The sequence below is a fragment of the Tenebrio molitor genome, chromosome 4, assembly GCF_963966145.1.
Source record: "Tenebrio molitor chromosome 4, icTenMoli1.1, whole genome shotgun sequence".
In the NCBI taxonomy this organism is placed as follows: domain Eukaryota; kingdom Metazoa; phylum Arthropoda; class Insecta; order Coleoptera; family Tenebrionidae; genus Tenebrio; species Tenebrio molitor.
In genome coordinates, this window is record NC_091049.1 from 20033802 (window position 1) to 20047759 (window position 13958).

Consider the following 13958-nt stretch of genomic DNA (forward strand, 5'->3'; position numbering starts at 1 on the left):
TTTATTATAACTAATTAAACCTATTTCCTAAAAAATGTTGTTTTTCTTACCAACCGTGCCTAAACACCATCCAACAAACATTCCGGCTCATCCCCACTTTTTCCCCCACCACGTTACCACACATTTTAAATTGTGATATATGTTTTTCATTACTTATTTTTAAAGTCACTATATCACTATCACATATAATATCGAGGCGAAGGATTCTGCCAAATTAATTTTTTGTTTAACTGACAAATTAACTGCAGAGGCACAAAAGAACTTTGGAATATATTAGAGTCTGAATTACAGTTATTCTGAAATGTTTGCTTGTACTGCGTTTGTTGAGATCCATCACAACCCCACTTGCATAACAACAACAACGAATCGCTTTCTTCGTTGCTTAAATTTTGCACGATTTCTTCTAAATAAGTGAACAAACGTGTAACTGTGTAATTTTGTAATTTAACTTCAGCGCATGTTTCTGTAACCCTACATGCCTCTTTATCTGGACAACAATCAATTTTTTCACTGTGTATGCTGCTGTAGCAAGGATAAATCTGTTTTTGGGGATTCCTGATTATTTCATATTGTCTTCTAAATAGACCGGCTTCGACAAACATGGCCAGTGCCCTTACTGAAGTCATCTTTGTTTGTATTTTTTCTTGCCGACTAACAAATGCTTTTTTATATTTGGTGGCTCGCGTTGGACTACTAGTAATTGCTTTTAACACTTGAGAAGCGTCTCTTTTCCCAGAAGATCGTCATTTCAGCTATGTAAGCATGGATAAGCAGTTCTACATCCATAGAGTTTCGTACATCTTCAGTTTCTCTTCTTTTGGATCTGTCGCTTGCGTCACTAAACTGTTTTTGGGGACGTCCTGGGCGATTCGCTACTCTTGTAATTGCCAATGTTCCTGCGAGCCACACATTATTCTTTGCAATGAAGGTTTCTTTTTTTTGTGCGCTAGGGTCCATCTTTTTTTTTAATCCTGATTTAAACCGCGAAAAGATTTGCTTAATGTCCTTTATTTGTTCGTCTGAGTAATTGTCATATGTTACTAGATAACTTTCGACTTTCATAATCTTATGGATCTCGAAAAAGTGCGAAATTCTGCGGCTACATTTGATAGAATTGTAAACTAGAAATTTATACCTTTCTATTGCAGTAAAAATTACAACCAGGAAATTCTGGGAAGTACAACAAATGTGCTTAAGTTATCAAAACTGGATCACAGTAAACAGGAAACAACAACAGTTTTTCGAAATTTTATTATGTCAGCCATAACAGTCAGATAAGGGGTAAAAATAAATAAATGTCAAGAACACACTTACCTGCTTCTTCAGAATCCATAATTATGTAGTTTCAATCACAACTGCGGAAACAAAAAATGTTCAAAGAATGCACAAGTACGAAGCTCAAGAAACGCAATGTTCACTTCAAGCAACTATCAACTTCTGATTAACTTTGTATTGAAAATTTCAAAAAGACTCAAATAATCTTGCCTTAACGTTTTGTTTTTATTAAACTTAGGATATCAGGCATTTGTTTTTGTCTGCGTTGATTTAAAAAAATGGCTTTTGGCCGCTCAAATTACCTAAATACTCCTATATGCGGCGCACATTTTACTGTGAGATTTGCATCTTGGCACATTTGGAAATAACTCCTTCAACTTATTGATGCTAACCTCATGATCCACACTTTCAACGAATAGAGTATTCATTAAAAAAAAATTCACCCACTTTGCTTTTTCTAACCCCTTTACGAACACTTCAGCATTAGAGTCTAAGGGGTCGATCTCAAGTTGAGCTACGACCGTCGTAAGACGAAGTTGTCATGGCAACGGCGCAAACAGGAGTTACGACGGTTGCGTCCGAATTTCAAGTCGAATTTGTCGCACCACTTTGCGACGAAAGTATGCGACACCTCGAATAGGTGGTGTAAACTACTTACGACCGTTCGGGCATTTAAAAATGGCCGTTGCTAATCAGCTCTTGGCCGCTTAAGCGATTGATTTATACGAAAATTCGAGTGAAAGTGATAGCAGTGATGAAGAACGACTACCGAGAATGCCGTTCTCCATCTACGAAGTGTCTGCAAGACTACTATTTCAAAGAACACCAGGAAGGGCCGTTATGCGCATTTAACAGCGATGCACAAGTTATATATGACCCTCCAGTTTTACGCCACTGGATCATATCAGTGGTTGGTAGGAAGCAGTGGTCGAATTTCGCAGAGTGCCACATCACATGCCATTCTCGAAGTCACCGACGTACTGGTTGCTGTGGCCCCCATTTTATTCGCTTTCCAATTTTTTCTCTTGCATGCTTTTTACAATAAATTTTCAATCAAAAAATGGCTGCAAATTTATACATTTTGCTCATTACTAACAGTGCAGTCCAAATTAATTGAAACCTAGCCCCTTCCTTATCCTGGTGGGAGCTTGCCAGCCTCTACGTGGTCCCACTAGATGCTTTCATAACTATCTCCGGGAGAAAGTAACAAAATTGGCGAAAATATTAATATTATTTACAAATAAAATAAACAATGAAATTTACGTTTGATTTACGTAATATACAAAAATCCAAAATGAATTTAAGTTACGATTTATTTACATATGTACACAAAAAAAGAAGACTTATGAACTGTGCTGTCTTTTGCAGTTGGTACTTTCTTCTTTGAGCTCAAGTTCGCGTCGCTTGAGTTCAAGAAACGTACCAAACTGCTCCACCAATTGCCGCAACAGTTCATTGGTCTGCACTTGTAGATCTGTGTTTATCTTCATTTGCTCCAAGAGAACATTCTTTCCTCTTTTTTTTTTTGGAGGCTTTCCCGAGGATGGTCCCGAGGAGCTAATGTTTTGAAGAATTGGTGGCTGTATCTGTGGCAACCCCAAATTGCTTGCAAATTCTGGAAAGGCAACTGGATTGTTAATAACTATAAAAACATAAAATATGTATCTGTATCTGACGAGCTGAGGGTAGTGTTTATTTCAGGGCCGGACTTAAAAATTTTTTGTTAATCAGATTTAGATAAAATAAATAGTTGATTTTTAATTTATTTTATTTTACATAAGATGTTCAAAATGATGACCTTGTTCGATACAAATTTGCAAGCGTCTCTTAAAATTTGCTTGAACATTAGCAGCAACATTCAGATCATTAAATTCGCGGAAGGCGACAATTAGTCGTTCCCTCATATTATCTCTTGTTGTCGGTTTCTCCCGGAAAACACGTTCTTTGATGGTACCCCCTAAGAAAAAATCTGGTGGTGTAAGATCAGGTGATCTCGCTGGCCAAGGTATGGGTCCGCCTCTACCAATTCAATTTTCTCCAAACTGGAGCGTTAATTCTTCCCGGGCTGTTCGACTAAAATGTGGAGGTGCTCCGTCTTGTTGGAACCACAACCGAAACCTTTCATTTACTGGGACAATTGCGTCTAGCAAATCGTTTAGTTCGTCTTGCAAAAAGGTGGTGTATCTCTCACCATTCAATGGACCCTCAAAAAAAAAACGGCCCCACAATTCTATTGTTGACAACACCTCCCCAGACATTAAGGGACCAGCGATTTTTGATGTCTTGTTCTCTCATCCAATGCGGATTTTGTATTTCCCAATAGTGTAAATTGTGAAGTTCCGTGTGGTACGGATGATATTCGTGTTTTTTCAAAATTCGAAGTCAAAAACCGCTGACTAAAAAGTTTCTGGAATTTTATTCAGTCTTTTCCATTCTTCTTCGGCCTAACGTTATATTTTTGGCTTCCAAAGGTGGAACTACATATATCGTAAAAAAAAACAGTGATTTTGCTGTTTCATGTTTGCTTCTTCGGCCTTTTCAGCTCGTTTTTTCATTTCCAATATAATTCCTCAGCACATTCCCATCATGTCCTGCTTTCACTTCTACTTCTTCGTCTGAACTTGATTCATTTTAAACATGCTCCAAAATCTTCATATCGTTTATGGATTCCCATGATTCATCTTGTCCGACGGCCCATTCAATAACTTCTTGTCTTGTTACATCTCCAGAAATGTGGTTTATCAGTGCACTGATTTCCCGTATTTGTTTCTCTATACACCCTAACTACACTGGGCAAAAAAAGTTAAGGATATTCTCATTTTTCGACCAATTGAAGCAAAACCATCATTGAAAAAATATATTTTTTGAGAACAAGCAAAGAAAAGAACATAAAGAATCTTTTGTTACAAAATTGTCATAACAAAGAAAACATTAGAGATTGTTATTTACAGTAATGCTACCATGTGCCATTAATACCTAGTATTTCTACCCCTTCGTCTGATAACTTCGCGGACCCTTCGTGGCATACTTCTTATCAACCTGTCAATGTGATCTTGAGAGATTTGCCGCCACAATAATGGCAGAATATTGCACAGGTACTTTCTGGGGGTGGCAAATAATTTTGCAGAGCGTTTCCAAGAGCATCCCACTCGTGTTCTATAGGGTTTAAGTCGGGTGAACGCGGAGGAAGTGCTAGGTGTTGCATACCATGGTTTTCCAGAGCAATAATCACATTTCGTGTTCGGTGAGGACGGGCGTTATCGTCGATATAAAAGAAGTGAGGACCGATAGCTGCTTGAAAATTTAGTAATATCCCGTTAACAATGTCATTTGCATATGTGTTACCATTCATTGTTCTCTGACAAATAAATGGAATTCTCTTAACCGATTTCTGACTGTTTGCGCTGTCACAACGCGTCCATCAACTTGTCTCAAAGCATTTCTTATGTGAACTGCAGAGCAGGTGGGATTTCTACCAGCGGTTAGTGACATGTAACGATCATCTTGAGGCAATGTGGGTCTTGGACGTCCACTTCTGGCCTTTCTCGGGCAGAATGTTTGTCTGATGGAACCGACTTATGACACTTTGTCGTACTCCAAAGACTTCGGCCACTTGAACCTGTCGAACACCTCCTTGCAGCATCCCAATGGCTCTATTAACTTCATCCTCACTTAAATGACGTCGTCTTTTCATTTTTAATAAAAGTAATGAAAATAAGAATTATTTGCTTTGTTATTAACACTATTACACTTGGAAGCGAGACACACGTTGTGGAAAATTCAGTGTTTTTTTATAACATAATTTTAAAAACGTCTAAAATTATTCTTGATAAGTTTTTGCTCGAAGGTTTGCAGTTTGCAGTACATATCTCTAACAAAGTTTGCAATATCCCTAACTATATTTGCCAAGTGTGTTTTATTCCTCCACTGTGACAATGGGAGATTTTCATCTTCACTGCAACCATCATCAAATTGTGTTAGAAGTTTACTCCAAGACTTTTGAATTAGTTCTGGCCTCACATTTTACCATACTTTTAATGGATTCTATGCCAACAAAGAAAAGCATTACTTCCTCTGTTTGCACTGAGAGGAGTCGCTTCTTTTTCACTTCCTCCTTTATTTTTGCCTTCTTAAGATCTCCACCGTTCTATTGACGGTGTCACTGCGTTGACGCAACTAAGGACCTGCTACCATGCCCTGACCCGATGAAAATGAGTAAGGGAGGGTCATCGAAGGGACCCAAACAAAACGTGCCTTCGCTTTGCCACTTCCGTAACCAAAACCTCGATTTCGGAGGAGGTAAAATTCTTGCCACGTGGGCCTCTTTTAGATCTAAAAAAATCGTACGTAATCATTAATTTGAGGGTATTTTCTTGTTGACTAGAGTAAAAAAAGAACGACTATTTCTTTCTGCTGCTTTTGTGGTTTTCGTTTTGTATCCATTATACACCACTGTTACATGGTTCCCATAGTGTGGTTTTATGTTACATACATAACTATCGAATAGTGACACGAAGGTGTCGTTTATGAAATTGTGAAATTTTCCATTTCACCCGATGCAACAGTATACCACCATCAGTTATGTACGTCAAGATATTAACGTCAGTTACATTTTTTAACGATTCCTTAAAAAGTTTATACAAGAAAAACGTTTTCGTTTTGCGCATTATCCATCATCGTACAGAGATACCGGCTGAGAGGCCGATTTCAAGTTGACTTGCGACGGTCGCACTTGTTGTCATGGTAACGGCGCAAGAGAGAAAGATGACGCATATTGGTAATTAATGTGTAGGACAAAGATAGTTATACATTTGTGCTGCACCACCTATTTGCCACCATGACTTGAAATCAGGCCTTAAGGTGTTAATTCGTATTTCATGTAATCTTGCAATTCGCCGGTAAGTCGTAAACCCGGGTTGTCATAAATCAGTAATAATCACCGCTTATTAACACCCGCACATTTAGAAATATCACTGGCCAATATTGATTAACTTCTTCGTTAACTAGAATTTACAGTTTGCACACTTGTTGAATAATAAACAGCGATCAAATTAATTTGTAATCGAGTTATCCATTCAATAAACACAGCTTGAAACACAGGTTAGATCTCAACATATCAATCGCAAAAGACATACGGATTCAGATGCATGGATAACTTGATCGCTTTATTGTAGTCTATACTATACAGGGTGTATCTGAATTCGACCGACAAACTTTCAGGGCAGATTCTATGATCAAAAATAAGCATAAAACTGCTTAGTTTGTGAGATAATGGACTAAAAGTTCTACCAGCAACAAAAGGCATCGGGTGGAATTTTTTGATCAAACGTACAAAAAAAAGGAGCTATGTACGATTTACAAAAATTGTCAAAATTTCGCCCCCCTCTACAATGCACAGATAACCCCATAAAATTCAAGGAATTCAGATGGTAATTGGTAACTAAGTGTTTTTGACCCCCTATGTGTTAAGAGTTTTATGCTTATTTTTGATCGTAAAATCTGCCCTGAAAGTTTGTCGGTCGAATTCGGATACACCCTGTATAAGTATACTCCAATTTTGTCCTCTATGGATTTTAATTTTCCCCGTAGAAATCAAGACCATCTGGAAAACCTCACTCATCATTATTACTACCGTTATTCGTATTCACTACATGACTTCTATACATTTTTCGTATGGAATTGTGCTTTATGTTCAGGATATCTTATGTTAAGCAGTTTCTGTTTTAACCTCGTATGAGGACGGTGTAGTAAAATTAGCACTGTTATAAGTAACTGATGAATTTGTTGCATCTTTGATATAGTGGTCCCAGAACTGCATGGATTTCATGGCAGGACAATAGTACTTATTAAGTCTATTGAGTTGCCGGTAAGCGGTTTAAGCAGACCCATGTTAATCATCACTTTCGCTCTGTACCTGTCAGTTTACAGAGTTGTACTTGAACGAAGATATTATTTAAAGTTTGTGTAAAACAAGAACCTAAACACAGACATCGTAACCAAATATTTATTGTACACAGAAATTCATGGAATACGCAATTTATCTAAACTTCATTGCTATCGTCATAATAATATGTTTCATTGCAATCACCGTTTTCGAGATTTATGATAAATTCTGCAAGTTCAGGTGACACATGCGAATTTTCTATCTCAATAACATGGTTTATGCAGCTTTTCCACAGATCATTTTTGATGTTGCCTACTTCACTTCTAATTACGTCAACAACGCCGACATTTATATTTGGAGAAATATTTTTTCTTCTAATGGATTGGCGCAGGTCAACTCAATAGGGTTTAGCACACATAATATGGGGGCAATCTCAACACAACACGACCATTAGATTTGGCAATTTTATCCACACGATACGAGGTATTTCCAGATCGTCGATGAACTGCAATTAAGCGTCATGAAATCGCCGATTTCTAGTTTTTTTCGTAGCCTTGCTTGTTTTTTTTGTGAACTAACTTCGAATGGTAAATCGCGTTATCCATTACTGAATTGGGAGAAAGATGTGGAATCAACTGCTGCTGAAACCAAGTTTCAAATAATGTTGGATTCATGTCTCTAAATCAACAGAGCAGTAGAGCATTACTTGCCCAACCGTCGGTACCTCTGGCATGAAGAATAATAATTATTTTTCCTTTAGATTTTAAAACATCCCATCTGAAATTCCATTTTTTACCATATCGTGGGTGTCCTACCACGACTCATCACGATACACTATGTAACGATATTCTTGGCGATATTTTCTAATTTGCGTTACGTACTCCCATCTCCATTTTTTAGGTGATGAGTTTCCATGATCCGTATCCGTTGACTCAACATCTTGTATTCATTATCCAACACTTCCTAAATAAAGCCGAAACGATTCTTCGCTGTACTTCACTTCATATCTAAATTCACGTGAGTTAAGAAGTAAGTTGACTTCCAAGTTCATCATCAGATGTGAAAATGTTTCTGTCAAATAGCAAGATTCCTGTTTTCCTGAACCCAGATTTAATAATTGATATGATCATAGAGCGGTCAAATGCTACACCCACGCAACTAGCGACATCATAAATTGATAAAGCCGTTCCTGGATGATGTAAGAGCCATGAGTCGACAGCTGCATTGTAATTCTCTCTGAACGATGCGAAGACCGGGGTATCCAGTGACTGCAATGTGGCGGCAAGGTGACCATTACAGCTCCATTTTCTTTTGCTTTTTTGAGTGTTTCAATGGTGAGGTGACCCTCATGGTTATCAAATACCAAAATTGTCGGATTTTCTTCAGAAGATATGCTTCATTACCAATGGAAATAGCTCTCCATTCATCCAGCCTGAAGTTGATGCCAGACCCAACGTACCCGGAGGTGCCCCATTTAACATGTGGTTTTTGATTTTTTTTTTCTAGGAAACATCAGAACAGGTGGAGGTGCACTTCCAATGGCACTCATTATGCAGCAAGTTGTAATTAATACCCCACGTTCTCCACTGATGGATTGACTAACTTGCTTCGTCCTTTTTGATGATAAACCCTTTTTAGGTTTTTGTACAGTCGTCGTAGCTGTTTCGTCGCGATTATACGAGTATATGCGAGTTCCGTCAGAAAAAGCTTCGGAGCAACTATATGCTTTTTCCATATTGTCAAAAAATATGTTGACATTATGTGTGTTAAATGAGGATGCCCTCGAAAGGCTGTATGCTATAGGCTGTCGTATACTCAACCCTTCTCGTGTTTTTTTAAGAATCCCTGCAGCCAATCAATTCCCGCCATTTTATTCTTTTCCCAACTTGCTGGAATGTATTTTGAATCAATTTCTGCCATTTCATAGGCCAACATACGGGCGTCTTTTGTTGTGTGCCCCCTAACACATTTTGGAGTATTTAATAACATAATGAACTAACTAGTTTTCTTCGTTTTCAGAGAAAACAAGGCGGCGTTTGTAGTTGCTGTTCATTGATACTTGATCATTAGGGTGTGCCTTGCTCTTTTTCTTTTTGACATATCTTTGTAAGGTTTGAAAAGAGACTACATTTTGCTTTGTTGCTTTTCGAAGTGACAATTGCACTGCGCCTTCGCCGACTAAAACTTGCCGTACGGGCTTTCTCATATTGTCTTCTAAAAAGTGCCTTTTTGGCTTTTCCTTTTACGCCCTCTGGACATCGGAATAATACAAAATATTTAAACCCAATATAAGTCATTCCTGCGGGGCATCATGGACACTATCTCAAGGTGGCCTGTCTGTGCATGATTGGAAAAACTGTATTTTTGTCTAGTATAGTTTAAATTTTTATGAAAGCGTTAGATGCAAAAGAAAGACTACTAGTCAACCCTAAAACGGATGTAAGAATCCTACCTTTACCTTCAGCATTTAGCACAGAGGAAGAAATTGAAAAAAATGGCGCAAAAAAGAAAGGTTACACCAACATGTACATTCGTCACAAACTCAAGTGCAACTGATCATGTGGCTCCAAGAGATCTTATTTTCAAACTAGCATGTTAAACATAAGGCGATTTTTCGCGAGTAACTATTTGATAAAAGTATGTTCTAAAATGATACTAATACATTTTCGCGAAGAAGAACATGCAAAAAGGTAACAGAGGGGAGGTGTTATGACGTCATACATCTACGTCATTGATGTTACCTTAAACATACTTCAGCTAACCGAGTAAGCGAGGCGGTTACAGGACTTATGAATGGTCTGTTCTGACAGTTGATAGTGGTGTGGGAAAAATGTTATTTCATGATTTTATTCGACCCATGCTTCTTCATTGGGGGTTGTGTAACAACATTCGCGTAACTTTACATATATAATTTTCTTCCTCTGGCACAAAACAAAATGCTGACACAGCAATTCCGGTGTATTATCAAACAACAAATCCTCACGTATACTGGTCACCGTAAAGAAATTCATGTTCGCAAAATCAATTTGGGTCCCTTACACTTGACATAACCAAAAATCACAAATACACGCGAAACGTAACTATTGACTCTTATCTTACCATTTTCGCGAAACGTTACAGTTAGTCAGAAAAATGGAAGTGGGGTTAAAGTGAAAAGGTATGGAAGCAGTAACCTAACATAATTACACAGTAACCATTTGTTACTCGCGAAAAATCGCCTATAGTTTATCACCAAACTGATAGATGGATATAAAGGGTGATTCAAAATGATTGTGGATAAGTATGGCAACTATGTACAAAAATGTATGTGGGAACTGTGTGGGTACGATACAGTTGGCATTTCTTTGACAGTTCATAGTCGCGCAATTTTGAAACTTGAGAAATCTATGTTTTGCATATAGTGTTAAGTGATTTTTTACGGTTTCTGTTTTATTGAAATCGAGTCATAAATAACGGACATATGGCTTGCGGCGTTTTTTAGGAAACAGTCTGTATAAGAAAATCAGTTAGCTTAATATTTTTCGGGTATAGGATCTGTAGAATGGCAGTATAAAAAAATAGATAGCAGAAATGCAGAAAACAATTTTACTTAATATCAGATGTACATACAATATAAACTAATTCAAAAAATTATAAGATATTTTAACAATAAACACTAATTTAGTACTTAGTTAGATTTCATTAAACCTTAGTTACAGACATGTTCAAATGAACCACTTTACACTTTCACTTTACAAATTGTATTTTTGAAGACGTGTGTCTAATGAGGTAAGGATTTCTAATTTAAAATCTCTTTGTTCCTGAACGGGTAACTTTTCAAATTCTGGAATTAGACTTTCATAAAATAGTTCCGATGCCTTCTTTTGTTGAGATGCGGCAGGTCGGGTCTCACTTCTAGATTTTAAAAAGTTGACGTCTTTCTTGGCCCTGACACATCTTCTTTTCGCGCTTGGAGGCACTGATCGTGGCTCAGATGGTATTGTGCTCTGGGTGTTGCCGTCAGCAGGTAACTCTGATGTTTCATCATGCTCGTCAGCCGAATTATCGGATATGTCATAACGACCGCTACCACTACTGGTTTCAGAGTTGTTGACTTTACTGTCAGGCGTCAAGTAACCCTCCCCATTGACGTAAAAACTGACTTGACCTGTTATACAACATGCAAACAATACTTGCTTAGACTTAGTACTCTTATGGAGTACTTGTTGATCCGGAATCATGAGGCACTTCGATGTGATTTTGTGGTTGTTTGTTTTTATCTCTAACATCTAATGAGTAACAGCACCGCAGTGTTGGTCGTAATTTGGATATATTGGTATTTGATCATTAGCAGAATGAACTTCGTTGATGGATATATCAGCCATCAGACATCTGTGTTTCTGCTTGACTTTGATGAAATAGCATATCTAAATTATGTATATTTATACCTAACCAAAAGACAAGCATTGCTTCAAAGTAAAATTTGTAGAAAAATTCCGAAAAAAATTATTACGTAAGGGATTGTGGGGTTTTAAGGGGACGACCCGGTTTTATTCTCCGCAGCTGAGGTATGGAAATTAATGGTGATCTTGGAGTTATCGTAGCTGTTAATTGCAAGAGACAGTCCGTGTGTCAACTGTTCGCTTGAAAAATTAAACTGTTGTTGGATTTTCGAAGGACCACTTAACCTTTTTGGACAGCGTTTTTGCAATTTTTAGTTGACCATTCAGAGACTGATCAACATAACTTTCTGCTACGCCACTCGACTTCCACCTTCCCAGTCTTTTTAATTGGAGAACATCTCCATTGTCGGCCAAGAGACTAGCTGCTGTACGCCGAAAGCAATGCCCAGTGAATCTAGTGAGATTGCTTAATTTTAGATACGATGCTATTTTCTGTGGGAAGTTGGAAATTCCACTGTGTCCATAGGGCTGCGTGGTAATTTCATCTGAGCTAGGCGGGAGTTTATTAAACTTTGAGGTTAGGTTTGAACTGTATTTGTAATATGTTGCATGAAATTTCCACTATATGATGCCAACGAAAAGCTACGTAACTCTATCTGGAACAGCAGCCACTGGCAGAAACGAACCACGTGTAAATTACATTAACAAATATAGAAAGAAAGAATCTAGGAAGAAAGAAAGACGATCTAAACCTGATTGTTTAGTGTTGTTTTCAACAACTTTTAATATACGAGTATCTTATTTATTAGTTGATAAATAGTTATCAGAAGAGTTCTGCAATGAACTATTTTTTGAAAAACAACATGAAAACGGAGGAATGAATTTGCAGAAAAATTATGACAGCACGAAAGAACACAACTCAAAACTTCAATTGTAAAGAAGCTTTAATGTAACATTATTTTAAGTAATACACTTATTTTAAACTGATTTATTCGTTATCACTATCTTCTCCACTCGGGGGCGCGCATGGTCGCTTGAGGTTAAAGTCACTAGATATACAAAGTACCGCAATGACGCCGCCATTGTCGGGCCACCAACGAGCGGGAAATTGAAACGTTTATTCTCTATGTACTGGAAAATATTCAATCCAAACTATGATTTTCTGCTCCCTTTATTAGGTTCAAAAATATTGAAAAAATGCTGTTGCAAGTGATAAGTGGATTGATGCAAACTGAGTCTACTTTAGACATATAGGTGACTTAAGTTGCAAAAAACCACTTTTCATTTGCAACACCATTTTTTCAATACTTTTGAACCAAATAAAGGCACAAAAAAGTTTAGATTGAATATTTTCTATATAAGTACAGTTTTAAAGTAATTTTTTGTTCGACACTGTTAGAATTTGAGAATTTTCTCCTGTGTGAACGGATTTTCATAAATTTGACAACTTGTCAAAACGAAACGTCAAGCTAATTTTAAAGATTTTTAGCGATTTGGAGCCTTTAAGGGGCTCGTCGAACGAAAAAACGTTGTATTCAACTCGTTCTTGTGTAATTTGGGCTTTTTTTGGCACTCGTGTACTTTTAAAACTCTCGTTTCACTCGAGTTTTAAACTGGTCCACTCATGCCAAAAAAAGCCAAAATTACACACGAACTCGTTAAATAAATAACTATTCAAACGACTAATGCCATAAAAATGCTGTTGCAAAGGCAAAGTGGTTTTTTGCAATTTGAGTTTGAGTCAACTATACATACCTACATTCTGGGACTCAAAAGAATAATATGTGGATTATTATTATCTAAATAAAAATGTTCCAATAATATTTATATTTTGTATATTTATAAATTCACACTAAAATATCAGGTAATATCTTAACACACACCAAAAAACAAAATGCAAAACTAGTAAAAACGTGGTACCGACACGCTTCTGTCTGCCATTGTAGGGCAAAATCTACTTTCTCTCTCTAACACACATTCAATATCTATTGCGGTACTTTGTATATCTAGTGACTTTACTTGAGGTGCCTCGATGGCCCAGGAGCATGACTGAACGGCATCATATAAGGGTAGGGTGGAGGGATGGGCACTTCAGCTTTCGTTATTTGTTCAATAGCTTGCGTAAAGGTTGTTAATATCTGACTTAACTCAGTACTTCTTTGTTTAGCAGCCCTGTCTTCAGTTAACCTTTGGTATTCGAAGAATTGTTTCATCATTTCTCCCTGCTGCTTGAAAAAGATTTCATCCATATGGGGTGTTTTTGATGTAATGGGTGTTCTTTTTCTTTTTTTCTTCCTTGAAAAAGGGGTGTCCCAATTAGTCGTATCACTGGTACTCTGAGAGGTTCCTGGTCTTTCATCGACAGCCGCAACTTGAGTCGCGCAATTTGATATGTCATCCTCTGCAATATCCGCATC

The 13958-nt window shown here is 37.4% G+C and overlaps 1 long non-coding RNA gene across 1 annotated transcript in view; it reads left to right on the plus strand.

Moving 5' to 3' along the window:
* Positions 1 to 7783, plus strand: part of LOC138127986 (uncharacterized) — a 44314-nt gene extending 36531 nt beyond the window's left edge. The window contains exon 3 of the long non-coding RNA XR_011158483.1: positions 2807 to 7783. This is a non-coding gene — a long non-coding RNA (uncharacterized lncRNA). The remainder of the gene's footprint in view (positions 1 to 2806) is intronic.
* The last annotated feature ends 6175 nt before the right edge of the window (positions 7784 to 13958 follow it).